We start from the raw sequence: 22,985 nt of genomic DNA on the forward strand, positions 1-22,985 counted from the left end.
GAGGATCACAACTGACTGGACTGACAGCTTCGAGTTCATGACCTGGGCTACAGCTGAAACGACCACAACTAAGGGGCAGAGAAGGGTCACATTAAGTACATTATAGTAATTTCTTTGCCTTACAAATAGTAGTGGAAACAATTTAGTGGAGCAGCCAGCCCTAAGGGAGTCCTTACTCACAAATATCTGCTAATTGACTTTTGCAATTGAACCAGCGGCAAGTTTAGACCACGGAAGCTCTAGTCATGCCGCCGTCTATGGTCACATCCCTCCCCTTAAGAGGAGATTAGGGAGCCTCACCAAGGTCGTTGAGTAGCCTCCTGCATGCCAGTGGACTCAAAATTGCCTTCCTGCCTGACATGAACCTTTAGTATGGCTGGAGATAGTAACTCACCTACAGAATTGTCAAATTGATCTGAATCACAGGGGGAGGAGGAGGGGTTCAACTTTAGCTATGCGAGTTGTGAGAGGCTACAGCGCATTGAACCTGCTTCTGAAGACTAGGGTCTCCCCAAAAATTTGAAAGACCAGTTCTTCAAGAGCATGTTCTTGTCCTTCCTCTCTCAAGTCTTACCAGTGAAGGAAGAAAAGATACTGGTGCCCTCTATCTGACCCTTAGTCTCAAAAGACTTTGCATGGGTTTAAACTGGGATGTTCAATGATTATAAGGCTTCTGAGTAAGAAGCCCACTAAACAACTTCAATTGGCGACAGCCTGTAAGAGTCAGTGAACAAGACTTCCCTCAGAGATCTTGATCCCTTGTGGGCCCAGGTGTGAAAGGTGTCCCACAGAGGTGTAACCTGCCTCTTCTTATGGCGCCTCGGGTTAGGCTTAATGGGATAAACCCCGAAGTCCTCCCAGAAGGGATCAAGCTCGGAAGCTGTAGGCTTGAACCTCTGTGTTTCTAGGTGATGTTGAAGCCTGGAAATACTGTATGTCCATAGGAGCGTGTTCATCCATTGGAACTGGCTCCAGAAGGGGGATGAGCAGATTCATGTTAACAGAAGCAAGCCTGTTCCCTTCAGCAGAGCAAAGTCTAGGACCAGAGGGAGCCTCAGAGGGTTGGGAGGACACAGATACCTTCCCAGTTTCTGAAAGTCTTTAACAGGATGGAAAACATTGCAGGATTTCTTAAAGCAGGCATGGTAACACACTGCCTTAAAGATCTCCTGCAACAAGAGCAACTCCTTGACGAACACAGTAGGATCAAGAGTGGGCTGCGAAGCCTGAACAGGAGCACCTGCTACCTCTTTTGGCAGGAGTTGCTCCACTGATCTCAGACGAGCATGATCCAAATGGGGGTGAGGGCACATGTACAGCAGTAGGTGTATGAGTGCGCGGATGTTTTGCACACTATCCGAGAAGTTAAGGTCTGCTTAAGAGATTGAGAGTACGAGGCACAGGTGGGCGAGCATTTATTTCATTTCAGCCAGGTGAGCGTGACAGTGATCACACCTGGCAAGCACGCGTGCGCTAATTAGGCGAGTCTCACGGGTTAGCCATCGGTCCGCCGGATAATCGCTGGAGAGATCATCAGCGAGCTCTGAAGGGCTAGGTCTCCCAGGCGACAAGTCATGCTGGCCCTGGCGAGCTACATAAGAAGATGTGCTCCCAGGTGGGGACAACCTCTTGCACTTGCAAGGGCGTTTGACGAAGAGACCCAAAGAGTCAGCTAGCTCAGAAGGGTAAGACTGCCAAGCCTGTCTTCGTTTTTCAAACTCACCCCAAGTGGAAAGAGCACCTGAGTACTACCACAGGGAACTGAAACCACCCTAAGGAGTGAGCACGATAGGGCAAGGCTTACCAGAGCACTAACTCGCACTTCTCCAACAGGAAATGATCTGCTACAGAGGACAAAGGTTTGGGGGACAAGGGACCGAACAGAAGGGACTTCCTCTTGTTGGTTCTTGAGAGGGAAAGGCCCAAGACAACCCCACCAAAAACAGATGTACTGTCCTGCTAAGCCCCAAGAACCAACACCTTCAGAACCCCATACTTCGATAGGGAACCCAAAAGTCCCATCAAAGGTTAAAGCAGATGCAAAGTGTCTTGGAATGCTGACTGCCCAGGGTAGGAAGGTTTTGTCACCTCACTACGGGAGATGGGCACAACTTCCTGACCCGAGGGTTGCCTAAGATGTAAACGGCCACCACTCTTACTGGATCAACCATCAGAGAAGGCCAAATGAGAAGGGGCAGAAGGAAGGGTACCAGTAGGAGGAAGTCGTTGGGATTTCTTAAACACCAAGGAAGACCCCACAGGCAAAGAATCACTTTTAGATTTCTCCATCCTCCTGCCATGCCGCTCCTACTGGGGGATGGCCACTTCCGACACTCATCGCATGGAGAAACCTTCATGCAGGAGTGTACTTTGAATGAAGGACAAAGGCGATAAGGATCCATCTCCATAGCTGACATAAATGTGCCGGACCACTATACCAGAACAAGCCAACATGTTGGCAACCTCAAGCTCACTCATGCCCGAAAAAAAAAAAGAACTATCAAAGCTTTCAAGAATGTCAGTACCAGGAACATGGAAGAGGACGTCCGCTCTCAATCACTGCTGAAATCAATGTGGGGTTGTTGTTAGTGAGGGGAGGATGGTGCCTCCCCGCTACCCAATGGTAACAATATCTCATTAACAGTTTTTATTGACATGTTCCAGCTTGCGCCGTCATCCATCTCCAATGTAAAGAACGAGGGCTTTTATTTATGTCGGAGCAAATGTTTAAATCTGGAGTAAAATCCTATATTTACTATATCTTTTTTAATGCACAGCCCTATCAAAGGATAAATATTTACTATTACTTTTACGTATGTAATAAAAATATGTTAAGGAAGGGGTAAAAGCAATAGTCAATTGCTTGGCTATGTTTTCATAAAATTTAGTAACTACACTAGGACCAATTTGGTCTATACCTTTAACTAAGCAAATACAAGCCAATGTTAAATTGAACTACATAATAATATACCTAAATTGATCGGGATATACTAGGCGTATATCCAGATATACTAGGTGTATATCCACTACCGATAGAAAATATACCATTCTTAACAGTTTACAGGTCACTCACAAATGGCAGAGGCAAAGGACAGGACAAGGTCCCAGAGACTGACCATATACATATATGATCAACACCCAAGCTAAGACCAGAGAGGGCCAGACAATGGTTGCCAATGACTCATCAGGTAGTCCTATGGGCTCCCCTAAACACCACATCCTTTGCTCACAAGGATGGTGAGATTGCAGACATTACTGGAAACTATTGAGCTTGAGTGGAACTCGAACCCACGTCTAACAGATTTCCAGGCAGGAATGTTTTAAATAGGCTACCACAAACCCTTAGGCTACATAATGCCGAGCAAAGATCGATAGCCTGTATAACTTGCTGTATTTACCAATAAAAATAAAAAAATGTTTTACATGGATGTTTGTAAAGTTAATGGTCATAGTCTCTTATTGTGAGTGCATTAATAGGAAGTCTTGTCAAACTTTTCATTATTGTTTTACTGTATTATCATGATACTCAGAGATTCTGGGCTTATAGCATCCTGCTTTTCAAACTAGGGTTGTAGCTCTACTTGTAATAATAACAATAGTTTTCACCTAATTAAAACTTTCACTTGCAGAAAATGATCAAGAATGGGAGGTAAATCAGTCGTTTTTTGCAGATGATACTGTACTGGTTGCAAACTCGGAAGAGAAGCTTGGCCGATTAGTGACAGAATTTGGAAGGGTATGTGAGAGAAGGAAGTTGAGAGTTGATGTTGGTAAGAGTAAGGTTATGATATGTATAAGAAGGGAAGGTGGTGTGAGGTTGAACATCATATTAAATGGAGAGTTACTTGAGGAAGTAGATCGGTTTAATTACTTGGGGTCTGTTGTTGCAGCAAATGGTGGAGTGGAAGCAGATGTATGTCAGAGAGGGAATGAAAAATGCAAAGTGTTGGGGGCAGTGAAGGGAGTTGTATAGAATAGAGGGTTAGGCATGAATGTAAAGAGAGTTCTGTATGAGAAAGTGATTGTACGACTGGTGGTTAAGTTTGATTAAATAGCTAAGGTTTGTTTAGTTAGGAAAAATACAAATTATCTACGAATTTGTAATTTGTTCCGTAACTGGAATACACACCACGCTATTTAATAGGGGTGACTCACACATTAGGAGGGTGGACGTCTCAGCCAATCTGACTTTTGGCTTTTACCCGAGTGTATCAGTACTCAAAAAATAAGGAGTCCCTGCGCCTTATTAAAACCTTGTTACGCAAGGTTCGCGGCCTGCGCAAGCTGTGTGTTGAGGTATGTAGAAGTGTGACTGTCCTGGTAAAGTTATTCCAAGTTCTTTAGAAGGAAAAACTGTGCAACTAGGACTTTCCCATTACCACCTCGTCAGTGTATGGGGATGCAACAGTATCAGTCTTAATACTAGATACACAAGGGAGCATGGTTTACCTGCAGTGGTTTGAGGTCAGCTATGCAGAGAACCCAGGATGCTGCTTTCCCCAAGAGAGGGGAGAATGAAGAAAAGAATAAGGGCCAGTCAAACCTTTTCATTCATGCAGACTAAAACAGGGTAACAATGCCCTCAACCTTCTGCTACTTGTCCAATAAGGAGCTTGAGGTTTTAAACCAGCTGCTGTACAGCCACCACAGGACCGACAGAGAACGTATCGAGTCTCCTGTGGGTCATGTCTTGCAAGTAGTGGGATGCAAACGTGGTCTGACGCTTCCACACCCCCAGCTTGAAGAACCTGAGTCACTGAGAAGTTTCTCTTGAATGCCAGGGACATAGCTATGCCCCTGACATCATGATTTCTGGGGCGACGTGACGGAGGAGGGTCTGGATTCAGTGCATAGTCTATGACCTTGCGAATCCACGTTGAGATGGTGTTCTTGGTGACCCTCCTCTTGGTCCTTCCTGTGCTGACAAATAGTGCAGGCACACGAGGACGGGTTGCGGCTGTTCTCTTAAGACACAGCCTCAAACTCCTCACTGGGCATAGTAAGAGATGGTCTGGGTCATCTGTTACAGTACGGAGACAAGAAATCCAGAAGGAGTCAAATCGTTGATCCGCTACTCCCGGGTTCTGAGTCTTAGCAATAAACTCAGGGACGAAGCTGAACGTTACCTCTCCCCATCCCCTTGAATGGGCGATGTCGTATGAAAGACCATGAAATTCACAGACTCGCTTGGCCGAAGCCAAAGCTAGCAGGAACATCGTCTTCCAAGTCAGGTGGCGATCAGTTGCCTGGCCTAATGGTTCATAGGGAGGTCTCACTTCTGACTGGGGGCAGGTAAGTTCATAACTCTGTATGAGTAAAGAAAGTTCTAGCGATGAAGAAATGTCCATTCCTTTCAGTCTGAAGGCGAGGCTTAAGGCCGAGCGATAGCCTTTCATTGCCGAGACTGATAGGCGCATTTCTTCATGCAAATACACGAGGAACGCCGCTATTGCTGGAATAGTGGCATCGAGTGGAGAGATACCCCTTCCACGACACTAACCACATTAGACTTTCCACTTTGCCTGGTAGACTGCTGCTGATGACTTACGCAGGTATCCAGCCATCCTAATCGCAAGTTGTTGCGAAAATCCTCTCTGAGAGAGGATATGCTGGATAGTCTCCAGGCGTGAAGTCGTAGTGTACCTACGGCTTTGTGGAATATGTTGGCATGTGGTTGAGAAGATTGTGTCATGGAGGGAGTTCTCTTGGGGGCTCCATTAGGAGCTGCAGAAGGTCCGGAAACCATTCTGCGTGATACCATAGCGGAGCTATGAGGGTCATTGAAAGATTGACCGATGTTCTGGTCTTGTTGAGTACCCTCCTCATCGGACAGAACGGGGGAAAGGCGTAAACGTCAATGTTGTCCCACCGTTGTTGGAAAGCATCTTGCCAGAGAGCCTTGGGGTCTGGGACTGGGGAACAATACATCGGGAGCCTGAAGTTCACGGCCGTTGCGAAGAGGTCCACAATCGGAGAACCCCACAAAGTCAGGACTTTCTTGGCTACTAGATGATCCAAAGACCACTCGGTACTCACTATCTGAGATGCTCTGCTCAAGTTATCGGCGAGCACATTCCTTTTGCCCCGAATGAAGCATGCCGATAGTGGTATCGAGTGGATTTCGGCCCATCTCAGTATCTCTCCTGCTGGATGGGATAGCTGCTGCGAAAAAGTACCTCCTTGCTGGTTGATGTAAGTCACTACTGTGGTGTTGTCGCTCATCACCACCACTGAGTGGCCTGTCAGAAACTGTTGAATGGCCAGAAAGACAGCCTTCATCTCTAGGAGATTTATGTGGAGGTACTTTTCTGACTCTGACCAGAGGCCTGAGGTCGTGTGGTGCAGCACGTGGGACCCCCCACCCTTTTTTTTTTTGAAGAGTCTGAGAACAGCATAAAATCTGGGGGGAGGACGAGAAGGTCCACTCCCTTTCATAGCTTCTCGTCTGTCACCCACCACTGGAGGTCTGTCAGTTCCGCTGATCCCATGGGAATTCGGATGTCCGGGGAGTAGTGAGCTTGATTCCACCGGGACTTGAGTTGCTACTGGAGGGATCGTCTGAGAATAGGTCTTGCAACCTTTCTCAGCCTTGTTATCCTGTCACCTGATGGGAAGGCTTTGAGGAGATTGGTGTCTATGATCATGCCTAAGTATATCAGTCTCTGTGTAGGAAGCAGAGACGACTTCTTGAGATTTACCATGATCCCCAGATTCTGGCAATGTCTCAGAAGTTTGTCTCGGTGTTGAAGAAGGGTTGACACCGAGTCTGCTAGGATTAGCCAGTCGTCCAGATAACGGAGGAGACGGATGCCAATCCTGTGTGCCCAAGATGACCCTAGGGCAAACACTCTGGTGAAAACTTGGGGTGCTGTGGAAACACCGAAGCACAGCACTTTGAACTAGTACTTTCTGTTGTCCAGGCTGAATCTTAAGTACTTCCTTGAAGACTCATGGAATGGGATCTGGAAGTACGCGTCCTTTAGGTCCAGTGTACAAATGAAGTCTTGAGGTCTTACTGCTAGTCTGACCGTGTCTGCCGTCTCCATGCTGAATGGAGTTTGTTTGACAAACTTGTTCAGGGCTGAGAGGTCGATGACTGGTCTCCAGCCTCCAGACGCCTTTCTTACAAGAAAGAGTCGACTGAAGTAGCCTGGGGGCCTGTCGAGGACCTCTTGGAGAGCGCCCTTCTTCAACAGGGTCTGGACTTCTGCCAGAAGGGCTTGCCCCCTTGCCTGGAGTCTAATGACACTGGATTCCTGGTCAAGGGAGGTAGAGATGTTATGAACGGGACACGATATCCTAGACGGATCACGGAGATTGTCAAGGAATCGGCCCCGAGTTGCTTCCACCGGTCTGAGCAACTTTGTAGGCATCCCCCCACTGGTGGAAACGCAGGGGGAGTGCCAATCCTAGCGTTTGCGGCCTCGGCTGCTCCCTCTAGGATTCTTTCCTCCCCTGGAGAACTTTTTGATTTTCCTGTCCTTGACAGGAAAGGGCTTAGACACCACTGTCTTCGCTGCTGTTTTCATCGTCATGGTCTTGGTTGGACAGGACTGCTGGGGTGCTAGAGGTTTATAGGGATTAGTTGTTAAAGCCCTGTGGAGGAGGGAGTCTCGACGAGACTTCCTCCACCTCTCAGCATCAAGTTCCACGTCCTTAGGCTCAAACAGATGGGCCCCCCCCTCTAGGGAGGAATGTCTGAACCTATTCATCTTGACGCTTGGGACCTGTTGGTGGAACCTCTCGGACACTGCATCTCGACGTTTCAAGATGGTGTTTGCCCACAAGTTCGAGACTTGGTGGGCAAGAAACTCGATTGTGAGAGTGCCTGAGAGTAAGAAGGCCTCCATTGCTTTCCTGGTATGCTCCTTGGAAAAATCCTTGGATAGTATCAGGATACCTAAAGTCCCAAACCAGATGTCCAGCCACGAAGTAGTTTGCATCGCATACTTGGTGACCTTTTCCCGGTTAAGGACCTCGGTTGCCAAGAACGAGACCTGCCGGCTGGAGTCTCTCTCAAGAGGGACTCCCCTGGTTAGCTCTTCCAGAGAGTGGTGAAGAGGAAGAGCTGAATTGGGTTACTCCAGGATCTCAAAGTACCTCCTTTGCTGTACGCGAGGAGGTGGGAGGAGCTTGTTCGTAGCGCCGCCACAGTTGGAGGAGGCAAACTCGGAGAACTGTTGAGAGATCTTGTCTCTGGTACTCTTCAACCCTTGAGACCAGGGCAGGGCAGGGCTGCACTGGTCTTTGAGGGTTTCTGAGTACCAAAGATGCGGTCTAAGACCGTGTCTTTGCCCTCTCGAGGGAATATCTCAGGGTCGGAAAACCCATTGAGAACCCTCATTAGAGTCAGAACCTGCCAGAATGCATGTTCTGATTCTTGTTGGTCTCCTCCTGATGTAGGACTCGTAGCGAAGTCTCCTTCTAACCCCAAGAGCTCTTCTTAGGGTAAGTCGCGGACATTCCTTGAGTGGCTGGCAGTCTCTGTTCTAGCCTTAATGGAGGACTGTGGTAGAGTTTTGGAGTCATAGGACTCCTTCCGAGGAAGGAGATGAGACACCAACATCGAAGGCCTGTGTGTCATGTCCCTCCTGGTCTCAGATTGCGGGGAACTCTACGCGTGAAGAGAAGTTTCCTCCATTGGTGCGATGGAAGTGTCTCTCCTCGCGCGGTTCCCTTGGTGATGGATGGTCTTCATCCGACCGGGAGGGAGAGTATCCCTGAGAAACTGGAGGAACTTGCCTTGATGGTCTGCAAGGAGTCAGCTTCACCCTCGGGGAAGTGACCGCATCAGAAATGCCTCATTTCCTCTTCAAAGGGGTAGAGGAAGCCATGGTTCCGTGTCTTAAGTCCAGAGCTATAGCTTGCTCTGATGAGCGGTCAGACAGGACTGGCTTGAAAGCCTGTGTTACAGCTCTGACTAAGGCACTGAACCAAGGCTGCTGACTGACGGATACACTGTCAGACAGATCCCCTGAAGGGAAAGGGACCGAAGGTTCCCTACGAGGAGTCACTGAAATAGTTGGGTCCGCTTTATAAGGCAGTTTAGGGATCCTGAACCCCTCAGCTTGTGTTTGTTTCCCTTCTCCCCCAGGGCGCGCTGGAATGCGTTTGAGGGGAGGGGAATGAGGCGATGGCGACCTTGCCGGGTGTAGATCCTGCGCCCGTGCCTGTTGGTGTGCGCGCTCGCGTGCGGGAGAACATTAGCGAGCATTAGAGTACCCTGTATAAGCGCGCGTGCGTAGGTGAGAGTTGGCGCGCGGGAGATATTTGGCGTGCAGGTGAGCGCAAATGTCCAGGAGAGCGCTGGCACGCCAGTGAGAGTTGGCGCGTAGATGAGGGCTGCAATGTGATTGCTGTCTCACCTACAGTGTTCTTGTGCGCCGGAGAATAATGGCAGGCAGGCATTCGTTGGCACGCGGGCGATGAATGGGGCACAGGCTGGTGCGTAGGAGAGTAAGGGCGCACAGGAGAGTGCTAACGCATGGGAGAGCACAAGCGCACTGGCGATCCTGGACGTGTGAGTGCAGGGTGCGCAGGTGAACGTGGGCGCGCGGCGCGCAGGTGAACGTGGGCGCGCGGCGCGCAGGCGAACGTTGACGCGCAGGCGCATGAGTTTGCTGCCTTCTGTGAGGGCAAGCAGGCGAAGGGGCGTGCCAAAACGCTGTAGAGTGACGAACAGTCTAACAAGCTGCTGGTGAGCGCTGAAGGTCTGTCGGATGGCGAGCTGCAGGGTGATGGCGCGCAGCTGCGCACTTTGGTAGAGCTACAGTAGGCTCTACCAATGACAGGAATGGTGATGGTAGGTCGGCAGGTCTGGAGGATAGATGGTCGGCGTGCCCTTTGTAAGGCTGACCATCCACCGAGGGGGATTGCGAAGGATCGGCAGGACCGAAGTCACAAGACTGGCTGCAGGAGCAGTGATGATTGATGTATGAAGGTCTGAATGCAGCGGAGGCTCCACTGCAGGGGACTTCAGCGATGACGATGAACCAAAGAGGCGCCTCTTCACCGCTGGTGAAGGGAAACCTCTAAGGCGAAGAGCAAGGCGTGCCTTCCGACGGATGCGCCCTCTGAGTTCCGTTGGATCAGCAAGCTGACCGTGCGCCACAGCAGTCCTCTGAAGAGGAGTCTCTATAAGTGAACTCCCCTGAGGGTGAGAAATACTTGCAGGAGAGACAGACGTTGAACTCAGTTTCCCCCTCGGAGGATGATCAAGAACGGGAGAAAATAAGTTGGCAGCAACCGCTGTAGAGACTGGAGTGGCAGAGGAGATGGATGAAACCACATGAGACACCTCTGACACAACAAGGGTCAGGGGATCTACCTCTGACGGCGACGATGACTGTTTAACAGAAGCATCCATGCGGAAGAACTGCAGCAAGGCTTAATTGGAGGGCGGACCCGTAAGCCCCAAGGAAGACCAAATTTGTAAGAGGGGAGTTAGCGACAAGGCTTCACCCGGGGGGAGAAGTGGGGCTGCTTCACTGGGGGAAGCAACATCATCTCTCGAGAACCGGGGTTGGCCGATAGTAACTTGGTCTACGCTACTACTTGACAGTCTCTCGTATGAGACCGAACAAGTAGGAGCTTCGGAGAAGGGTTGGGAGACTGAAGAGGCCTTGGGTTTTTCTTCCTTCAAAGAAACCTTAGAAGGAGAAATATCCCGGTTGGACCTCTTCTTCCACCGTCGCGCAAACCTCTCCCACTGGGAAGAAGACCACTCCCTACACTCATTACACTTACTAACACTATCACACCGTTGACCTCTGCATGAAGGACATAGGGTGTGAGGATCAGTCTCCATAGCCGACATATATGTCACACAAGGGCGGCCGATGAGTCCAGGGCAGGTGCGCATGGTCGCAGAAGTCAACTTCACACACACACTAAGAGAAAAGGAAAAAACAAAGTCATTAATGGTTGCCAATATTCGGCAAGGATGAAGAGCGGCAACGTCCGTTCACCATCCGAGCCGAAAGCAAAGTGACCTTAATCATAGGTGTGTGAGGGGGTGCGGTAGCAAGCTACCCTTCCCTACCCCCACTAACAAGCGGTGTGGGTAGTTAACCCTCGTTAAAAATTATTGGCTCGTCATTTCAGCTACGTCGAAAGTAATACCCCTATTAAATAATGTGGTTTGTATTCCAGTTACGGAATAAAAATGATTTAGCAGCTTCAGTGGATATGAATGTGTTGAGGTGGTTTGGCCATGTTGAGAGAATGGAAAATGGCTGTCTGCTAAAGATGGTGATGAATGCAAGAGTTGATGGGAAAAGTACAAGAGGAAGGCCAAGGTTTGGGTGCATGGATGGAGTAAAGAAAGCTCTGGGTGATAGGGGGCTAGATGTGAGAAAGGCAAGAGAGCATGCTAAAAATAGAAATGAATGGCAAGCGTTTGTAACGCAGTTCCTGTAGGCCTTGCTGCTTCCTCCGGTCACCTTGGATGACCACGGAGGTAGTAGCAGTAGGGGATTCAGCTTATCAAGCTTCATCTGTGGTGGATAACGGGGGAGGGTGGGCTGTGGTACCCTAACAGTACCAGCCAATCTTGATTGAGTCCCTCGTCAGGCTGGGAAGAGCGTAGAGAGAATAAGTCCCTCTTTTTTTTTTGTTCTTTTTTATGTCGGCTAGCCCCAAAATTGGGGGAAGTGCCTTGGTATATGGATGGACTAGCAGATATGTTTAAATTAACAATGGTTGCCTTTTGTTAAAAAAAAAAAAAAAAAAAAACTGGCAAGGAGTACAGTGGTGATGACTTGGGGTGTATGTATGATGACGGCCATGCTAGATAACTCCCTTATTTTCAATCCTATCACTGGGAATGCAACACTCCAAGATGGGTCACAGGGGGCGTTGCCCCATATTAGGTAAGTAAAGACACGTCTTGTAGATTAGGCTAGGTGAGGAAGTTTAGGTAAGGTAGTGTTCTATGCACACAGTAGGTCCTGTCCGTCATTATGTAAAGACTTCGATAATTTTTAATCTTAAAGGTTTCAGATAGTGTACTATGCGACTGTACATTAAGTCAAGACCTTAAGCTACTCTATATTCATTTTAAGTACCAATTCCTTCAATTAATAAATCACCAGACTGTCAAAAGAAAACTTAGTTAATTATAGAATACTATGAATTCCTTGGATATAAAAAAAAAACGTCTGCCCTAAAATCCCACTTCACAAACTTTATAAAGAATACAAAAACTTTTCCAGTGGTAAAAGGGAGAAAGGGTTATCTCCTCTGTGTGAGGTGGGAATGCAATGGAACATGGAGCGGAGCCTCTGCCGTTTATGGGGACAGCCCTTTGACCGGCCGAAAATCGAGGTAAAAAAAGTCCGAAATCGGCTCTTTTTTACGGGAATGATTTGTTAAATAATGTAGATTGACGGGACAGTATTAAATTGTAAAACCGAATGTTTCTTGAAATCGAGTAAAAAAAAGTCCGAAATCGGCTCTTTTTACGGGAATGATTACATGACGTGTCCTTAAAAACTACAAACTTAACGAAGGGGTAAATATGTAGATTGACGGGACAGTATTAAATTGTAAAACCAGTATTAAATTGTAAAACCGAAGGTTTCTTAGACTGGGATGACACGGGCTCTATCTATCGGGAAAGTTGGAAACTAAGTAGGAAAATCTGCTCTTTTTCGCGGGAATGATCACGGAATAAAATATTAAATTCACTAGTTTTGTAACTGCTTGTCCCAACAATCTACATACTAGGAACCCTCTGGTCATGGATGTCGGAAATGTGCGAGAAAAATGGACAACTAACCCAAAATTCCCCTCCTAACCTGACCTACAAGCCATGTCCTTACCTTCATCGTGAACTAAACGGGGGGGCTGACGCCCCCCTGCGACCCCCCAAACACTGTTGCTAACATACAAACCCCACAAACCAAACCTAACCAATCCTAGTAGTTCCCAGGTCACTACCCCTACCCGGGGGCAAGCCCCCGGACCCCCTTCGTAAGTCTCTCTCCTACAGAAAAGAAGTTCCATGTCCTTACCTTCATCGTGAACTAAACGGGGGGGCTGACGCCCCCCTGCGACCCCCCAAACACTGTTGCTAACATACAAACCCCACAAACCAAACCTAACCAATCCTAGTAGTTCCCAGGTCACTACCCCTACCCGGGGGCAAGCCCCCGGACCCCCTTCGTAAGTCTCTCTCCTACAGAAAAGAAGCTTTGGGCAGCACTCAAAATTATATCTTATCCACATGATCATATTATAGGTTACTCAGGCTTACCTTAAATTTCGTAGTCGCTAAAACCACATCAGGGCCACATCACCTGTTTTACACTTTTTACATGTACCTCTAAAATCCCTTAAGAGGCCTTCTCGAAATAAATAGTGAAAGAATTCGGGGGTAACACGAGTGAAATCACGTAGATGTATATATCTGAGGGTCTTAATTGCATCAATCTGATCAATACGGGAGATAAACTCGAAAATATCACTCACAGAGAAACTATACGGAACAGGTCTATCCATCACAGCGGTTAGACTTGGAAAGGGTCGGCTGTAGGTCAATCTCGGGTCATGGGGGGGATTAAAAATTTGAAATCACGCGGCCCACGAAAGGGTTAGTTCGGTTGCTTTGTTTGACACTGGCTTTATCTGACGAAATATCTTAACTAGATGCTGGATAACCTAACCTTTGTTTGTATATAAAACAAAATAGTATTCGGCATAATTTTGGGACGATTTCGAAAGAAATAACAATCTTAACAAGAGATTAAAATGAAAATTGTTGAAATTAGCGAAAACATACGTACGAACATCGAAAACTGTTCATGCTTGCGCGACCTGCTGATTTGCGAATCGAGCGCCGCCAAACGGGTGTTATTATAATCAGGCAGGAAACAATGATTGCGGGAAATTTTACGACCGAGTAAGTTGGCCGTGGCTTCAGCGTACGACGCATTGTAACGGCCTTTTTCTAACATAACATTTCATGATAAATATCCCAGCAGTATCAAATGTCACTAAACATGACGTGTCCTTAAAAACTACATACTTAACTAAGGGGTAAATATGTAGATTGACGGGACAGTATTAATTTGTAAAACCGAACGTTTCTTAGACTGGGATGACACGGGCTCTGTCTATCGGGAAAGTTGGAAACTATGCAGGAGCTACCCGTGACTTGCGTACGGACCATGCTGAACTTAGAAAATATTGCCGTGGTAAAGGTAAATTGTGTTATTAGTCAAAACGATAAATTAACATCATATTATGGTATGTTAGAAAATTGTAAAGAACATCAACCCCATAATGAAATACGATTTGGCTAGTAATAAGAAAGATATCCCTGTCCCCATAAACGGCAGACACCCCCATGGAGCTTAAGTGTATCAGGTGGGTTATGATGTGCAAAGGGTAAATTTCTGAGCTTTTTATGATAAAAGGTACTCTAGGCTAGGTAAGGTATGGACCCAGCATACACAGACAGGTTAGATTAGAATGTTACCATTACATTTTCTATGTCTTCTGTCCCTCTAGTAAGGATAGGGGGGCAAAGCATCCTGATCAGGTATGGATTGATGTAGTAGATAAGGATAGGTCAGGTACGGACTGATGTACTAGATTAGCTTAGGTCAGGTAGGGTATAATGTACTATGTTCGGTTAGGTAAGGTCAAAGGGTGTAAGTATGATGACGAGCACGTCCATAACTTATTTTCAACCGCTTTACAGCTTTCTACGGGGATGCAGGACCATTAGGTAAGTAGGTAAGGACATGGCTTGTAGGTTAGGTTAGGTGGGGTTCTATGTGAAGGAAGGTCAGTCCGTCGTTACATAATGTCTCCTAGGTCAGGTTAGGTAAACTCTGAGTAGAATAGATCCTAGTAATTTTCTCTCTTATACAAATATTACCCTGTATTTTTCCAACTGGTTATATTGTTTTATACATATCTGCCTTTTCAGACAGATTTGATGTTTTGGGGGAGAGTTTCCGGTTAATAAAAACCCCATTACTGTTCTATATACCTCTGGAGGACTATGGAAGAGGAAGTACGAATAGTTTGCTGAAAGAAATTACCTGAAATACGTGAAACACTAGATAATCTATTGGAAAAACACAGTTCATGCAACGGGGGAGAAATTAAAGAAGCTTAATATTACCTTAAAAAGAAGTAAATTCATGAAGTTAGCTTATCTAAATCTTCTACTTTACAAAGATTGTTGCTGTATGTATCAGCAGCATACACGAAACAACAACATTGCATTTTATAAGTTATGTTTATCGGTGAAATATTATCCCACAAGGGTTAACCCACAGCCACAGCTCATAATTCAGACCTTCGTCGAGTCTGTCACTTTCCTTGCCACTGCTAAAAACCACCGTATAATTACAGCTAAGCACGTGATTGAGTTTCACAATGAATAGCAACTTGCATCGTACCTTACAAAGTCATTATCTTGAGTAATAACGTGGAAGATGGCTCAGGGGACTCGGGGTATTGGTCAGATGTAAACAAAGCGAGAGACGGCCATGTTTTGGTTCGGTGACAAGTGAAAAGCGCAGGCGCAGAGACTCTATTATTACTTTCGTAGGGGAAGGGGGAACTCTTTCAAAGTGGCAGGAATGAAACATGAACAATTGTCTAAAACAAATGTGGTCAAAACAATTCAGATGAATATAAAAATTAACATAAAGGCAAATAAGTAAAACACAAGAAATAAGTCGTCAGACTAATCGACTATCTGAATCATGGCACAAATGTAGTAATTGGAAATCATCCATTCTCGTAAAGCTTTGCTCTTATTTACTCATAAAACATCAACTAAGACAATTTTATGCCGGAATTTAATCTAGTTTAGACTGTCAGCTAGAATTGTGGTGTTTGATTTACTATTAAAGATATGTTCATTCTCCAAAGTAGGCCTACAGTTCTCTGAGACGTTGAGCGACAAGAGTTCCATACTCAGAGATTTTAATGAAAGCGGGATAAATAGGAAGGTAACTATCATTATCAATATCAACAGGATTTGCTAAAGTTGAGTAAAACATGAAATGTCCCTTTAAGGATTCCAAGTGAAACATAGTTTGTGAAAAATAAATGTACATCATATAGAGGTATCGTGAAACGTCTTCGTATTCTTCTTCTTCTTCTTCATCTTCTTCTTCTTCTTATTATTATTGTTATTATTATTATTATTATTATTATTATTATTATTATTATTATTATTATTATTATTATTATTATTATTATTATTATTTTCACTTTTTAAACTGATTACGTATATTGTCATGAAGAAAATAGAAGAGGAAGGAAACGGTTTCAGAAATCAATTAATAAAGATAGAATCATTATTTTTTGCAGATGATGCCTTAATAATTGCACAGGATATACATAATGCAAAGCGTAACATTCAGATATTAGTAGAAACTAGTAAAAAATGTGGGTTGGAAATTAATAAAGAGAAGAGTAATATTATGATTTACAATATGAAAGAAAAGCCAGATAACATAGAGGGAATCAATGTAGTAGAAAGTTTGACATACTTAGGAATAAAGCTAGACAATGGTAGGCATATATTTAAAACTCAGAAAAGGGTAATGATAGAAAAGGCACAAAAAATAGCTAATCTAACATATTCAGTTATAGAGAAAAGTTGCAATAAAGTGATGATAGGAAAAACGTTCTGGAAAAGTATTGCTTTACCATCTATTTTGTATGGAACAAATGTTATAAATCTAACAGAAACTGAAATAGAGAAACTACAAAGAATAGAGAATGGGGTCTACAGGAAGATTTTAGGTGCCACTAAAAGCACAGCTAATACTGCTCTAAGAGGGGAGATAGGTGCATCTTCTATGAAAGCAAGGGTGATGGATGGGAAGCTGCAGTACTTAGATCGTACCCTGAATGGAAAGAAGGAAATACTGAAAATAATTATCCAGGATATTCAAGAAAAAGAAGGAAGATGGTGGAAACAACCTGCAAAGTATTTGGAAGAATTAAATTTAGGCATAAGACAAATAAGAAGAATGAACAAGGCAGAAATAAAGACGGAAACCAGAAAGTAGGATACTGAAAAGTGGAAAGAAGAAATAGAAAGTAAAGTGAGCTTAGAAATATATAGAACGTGGAAGAAAGAAATTAAAGAAGAGTTAATTTATGACAATACATTTGCTTCAGTGATATTTTTTAGAGCAAGAACTAATACGTTAAAACTAAATATTATAAATAGACACAATAGAGGGAATGTAAACTGTAATTTTTGTAAAAATGAGGAGGAAGATTTGATACATTTTTTGTTATTTTGCCAGGAATATAGAAAACAAAGGAATGAAGTAATTGAGCTACAACAACCATACGAGGAAGACCCAAAGAAAATAGTAGGATTATTTCTATTTAGTGAAACAAATATAGAAAAGAAAAAAGAAGTATTGAACATAATGTGGAAGAAAAGACAAAACAGTACAAGAAGATAAGCGTTAGAGGCGCCGTTGTAAAGGCTATGCCTCGCCCCAGAACCTGAACCTGAACCTGATTATTATTATTATTATTATTATTATTATTATTATTATTATTATTATTATTATTATTATTATTATTATTATTATTAGCTAAGCTATAACCACAGTTGGAAAAGCTGGAAGCTAAAAGCCCAGGGGCTTTGGTAATCGAACAACCCATTTTTGACAAGCCATGCTCTTTTTTAATATTTTGCTTCTGCATGGAGATCCCTTGCCAGTGCTATACCACCAAAGGCTATGAAGAGGTATATTATTGTTATTAAAGGTGTGACTAACTGTCCCTCATCATTTATATCTTATTGACACTTAATCTTCGAATTCCTTCAACGATTCCTTCAAGTAAGATTTCAAGTGCACATGAAACGACCATGCAAGAGAGAGTCCACGAATTTATACATTAGGCCTAGGTGTCAGGATAGACCTTGGGTGTCATATTAAACTTCCTTCGGGGAAACACACTCTGAGAGCTTGCTTACGTAAATAATTTGTCAGGCTATCCTGCAGAACACTCACTTTTCATAGAAATATATAATCAAATTATGGAAATGCAATATTAAAGTATCAGCTTTAAAACTAGTTTGTGGTGGCTGATGTGATAACGTCCCTGACTACTGAACGCCAGACTGTGTTCAGAGTCCTGCTCAAACTCGTTAATTTCTTTGGTGGCTGCAACCTCACTAACCTTATGAGCTAAGGAGGGAGGGGGGCGTTTGGGAGACCCTATAGGCCCATCTGTTGAGTCATCAGCAGCCATTGCCAGGCGCTCCTTGAACTTAGCTTGGGTAGAGAGGGACTTGGGCCCTGATCATATTTATATATGGTCAGTCTCTAGTGCATTGTCCTGCTCGATAGGGCAATATCACTACCCCTTGCTTCTGCCATTCATGAGCGGCCTTTAAATCTTTAAACGCTATGAGGCATAAAGTGATATATTATTTACTATTCTTTTTTGTAAGTGGATTCCTCCTTATAAACTTTATTCCTAAATCTAATATAGGGAAATGCGCCCTTAATCGTTAGATTTCTGTCAGCAAACGTTCTAGGTTTAACTTCGTCATGAATACTTATGAATAACCACGAAATATTACTAAAAATCTTGAAAAAAATATTCCAATTTACCCAAGTACTAAATTCTTTCCACCTTATACCTTACCTAGACGTAAATCGAACACGTTTTATATCGAGAATCTCAAGGTCACGTCAATTTTGCTTGCCAAGACACAGGATATCTATGGCCAAGACATCGCTCCATGAGTGTAACCATTCTTTATCACATCCAAGAAATCAAAATATGTGTGTTTTTTTTTTTTCTACTTACTTTAAGATCTACTTTTCCAGTCCTATCACATAGGGGAACTCAACTCTACAACGAGCGAACAAGGCCTACAAAATCAGTTTATCGTTTACATTCTTATGTATTCTGCATATCGCACAGCATATAACTGGTGTTTATCTAAGACTGGTTTTACGGGAAAGGTTAATGCTATCTAACTTTAAAACACAATAAAGTAAGAGGGTAAAGTGTGAGATTTCTTTATCTATAACGGAAAACATTTGTTGCTATCTAAGAAAACAGGAAAGGGCTAAAAGTGAACATGACTGACGTCAATTCTATTTTCCTGAATAAAACCAGCGAAATATATCCAACCAAGAGAAAATTAAAATGTTTACTTGCTATATCTAGATTTGCTTTTTTATGAAAAACATAAATTTCTTCTCTTTCTCAGAGAAGTGCAGTCAATAGAGTACCGTGATGACCTACCTCAACTTTATTTGAACTAAGGAAATTTGGTATCTATCATGAGTTGGCTTTTACCTATAAATTAAGAATGTGAAATCACCTTCTGAATGGATATAGATACTTTCATATTTCACCTCAACTCGCAAAATAGGTAGTAGGCTGGCCAGGGCACCAGCCACCCGTTGAGATACTACCGCTAGAGAGTTATGAGGTCCTTTGACTGGCCAGACAGTAATACATTGGATCCTTCTCTCTGGTTACTGTTCTTTCCCTTTGCCTACACAGACACCGAATAGTCTGGCCTATTCTTTACAATTCCCCTCTGTCCTCATACACCTGACATCACTAAGATTACCAAACAATTCTTCTTCACCCAAGTGGTTAACTACTGCAATGTAATTGTTCAGTGGCCACTTTCCTCTTGGTAACGGTAGAAGAGACTCTTTAGCTATGGTAAGCAGCTCTTCTAGGAGAAGGACACTTCAAAATCAAACCATTGTTCTCTAGTCTTGGGTAGTGTCTTAGCCTCTGTACCATGGTCTTCCACAGTCTTGGGTCAGAGTTCTCTTACTTAAGGGAACACTCGGGCACACTATTCTGTCTAATTTAACTTCCTCTTGTTTTGTTAAAGTTGTTATAGTTTATATAGGAAATATTTATTTTAATGTTGTTACTATTCTTTAAAATATTTAATTTTTCCTTGTTTCCTTTCCTCACTGGGCTATTTTCTCTGTTGGGGCCCCTAGACAAATAGCATCCTGCTTTTCCAACTAGGGTTGTAGCTTAGCATTAAATCGTAATAATAATAATAATAATAATAATAATAATAAAAGGAAAATATGTACTTCTCCCGGGCCAGGATTCGAGCTTATACACCAGAAGCGGAACCAAACTAGGCAATAATAGTCTTTTAAACCGCAGAACTGAGAGAGAGAGAGAGAGAGAGAGAGAGAGAGAGAGAGAGAGAGAGAGAGAGAGAGAGAGAGAGAGAGAGAGAGAGAGAGAGAGTTCTAAAATCTACTCACTAAAATTTGTCTTAATTTTCAGGAGCAGATTCGAATCCTGAATCCGGGGAAGCTATTAAAATAAGAAAATAATCTCCCTTTGGATATCTCCTCTGAAGGTCAAGTGATTTCATACCAAGAACTCTTTGTTGCTCAATATATGATTCACGAAAGTTAATGACTTCAAATACCATGATAGGCTGCATGTCTTGTAAGGTGAGATAGAGATATATTTCTATTGAACACAATAATGTGTTGATTTTCATCATGTATATGATAACCCCCCACACGAGCACACACACACACACACACACACACACACACACACACATATATATATATATATATATATATATATATATATATATATATATATATATATATATATATATATATATATATATATACTATATATACACACACACATACCTTAACTTGACAAAAAGGTTTGCGCATCGCCAATATCAGCAAAGCTCTACTAGTCAGGGCCACCCATACTAGGTTGGTTTGCTGGGAGCGATCAGACGAAATCAGCCACCTTCACTAATCCACACTAGCCAAAGTGGGGACGAAAACCGGCCAAACACCAGATAGGAATTGACATGTGTGGTACCTTTGTCCTACATTTTACTAGAAATGACTGCATTTGTTATATATGTATATATATATATATATATATATATATATATATATATATATATATATATATATATATATATATATATATATATATATATATGTATATGTATATATATTATATCACCATCCCTTCCTACGCCTATTGACGCAAAGTGCCTCTGTTAGATCTCACCAGTCGTCTCTATCTTGAAATTTCAATTCAATTCTTCTCCATTCATCATCTACTTCACTCTTCATAGTCCTCTGCAATGTAGGCCTGGGTCTTCCAACTCTTCTAGTGCCTTGTGGAGCCCAGCTAAACGTTAGGTGAACTAATCTCTCTTGGGGAGTGCGAAGAGCATGCCCAAACCATCTCCATCTACCTCTCACCATGATCTCATCCACATATGGCACTCAAGTAATCTCTCTTATATTTTCATTTCTAATCCTGTCCAGCCATTTAACTCCCAATATCCATCTGAGGGATTTGTTCTCAAGTCTACCAAATCTTTTGGAGATTGTGTCATTGTCATACCATGATTCATGTCGATACAGTAACACCGATCTCACTAAACTGACATATAGCCTTATTATTATATGTACTTTCAGACGATTCGAGTTCCAAATTATACTTACCCTAGCCATTGTCTGATTGACTTTTTTCAATATTTCACCACACACACACACACACACACCCCAGATCTACATTCAAGGGAGGGAATTGATGCAAAAAGAGTAGCATCATCTGCATATGCAACAAGCTATATATATATATATATATATATATATATATATATATATATATATATATATATATATATATATATATATATATATAATGTGTGGATTACATCTATACACATATGTACATATATACAGATATATGTATATATTATAATATATCTTTAATATAAAGTCATTTCTCTATAAATATTGACTTTTTTCAATATTTCACCACACACACACACACACACACACCCCAGATCTACATTCAAGGGAGGGAATTGATGCAAAAAGAGTAGCATCATCTGCATATGCAACAAGCTATATATACATACATATATATATATATATATATATATATATATATATATATATATATATATATATATATATATATATATATAATGTGTGGATTACATCTATACACATGTGTACATATATACAGATATATGTATATATTATAATATATCTTTAATATTAAGTCATTTCTCTATAAATATTGACTTTTTTCAATATTTCACCACACACACACACACACACACACACACACACACACACACACCCCAGATCTACATTCAAGGGAGGGAATTGATGCAAAAAGAGTAGCATCATCTGCATATGCAACAAGCTATATATATATATATATATATATATATATATATATATATATATATATATATATATATATATATATATATATATAGATATACATATAATGTGTGGATTACATCTATACACATATGTACATATATACAGATATATGTATATATTATAATATATCTTTAATATTAAGTCATTTCTCTAAATGGAATGGTGCTAGTGGTAAAAAACAGTCACTATATTATTATTATTATTATTATTATTATTATTATTATTATTATTATTATTATTATTATTATTTGCCAAGCTACAACCCTAATTGGAAAAGCAGAATGCTACAAACCCAGGGGCTCCATCAGGAAAAATTGCCCAGTGAGGAAAGAAAAGAAGGAAAAATAAAATATTTTAAGAACAGTAACGTTGAAATAAATATTTTCTAAATAAACTATAAAAAACTTTAACCTAACAAGAGGAAGAAAAATAAGATAGAATAGTGTGCCCGAGTGTATCAATACCTCAACTTCTTCACTCTGTACAATACAACTTCCATAACATGAATCGACCCATACACCTACAACGTAGGCTCATCAACGTTTTAACGTTTCCCCTTCCTTTTCACAGGATATAGTATATCATTATATACTTAAACGTACATGCTGTGCAGATCACTACTGTACTTTAATTGATCATACACACGAGAGTTTCTTCCATGGTCGGTAAATACGAAAGAAGCCTAGTGCCAGGGATGAGGTCTAGACCTATAGTAGCAGACGCAACCATAGGCAAAGTTTAGGCGCTTGGTCC

At 42.6% G+C, this 22,985-nt stretch overlaps 1 protein-coding gene across 1 annotated transcript in view; it reads right to left on the reverse strand.

Moving 5' to 3' along the window:
- The window catches only part of LOC137631223 (uro-adherence factor A-like), an 84,514-nt gene extending 68,993 nt beyond the window's left edge, over positions 1–15,521 (reverse strand). Inside the window, exon 1 of the mRNA XM_068362988.1 lies at positions 15,414–15,521. The gene's annotated coding sequence lies outside the window, so the exon portion shown is untranslated. The remainder of the gene's footprint in view (positions 1–15,413) is intronic.
- Positions 15,522–22,985: the final 7,464 nt, after the last annotated feature.

Source organism: Palaemon carinicauda, chromosome 39, assembly GCF_036898095.1.
Source record: "Palaemon carinicauda isolate YSFRI2023 chromosome 39, ASM3689809v2, whole genome shotgun sequence".
Classification (NCBI taxonomy): domain Eukaryota; kingdom Metazoa; phylum Arthropoda; class Malacostraca; order Decapoda; family Palaemonidae; genus Palaemon; species Palaemon carinicauda.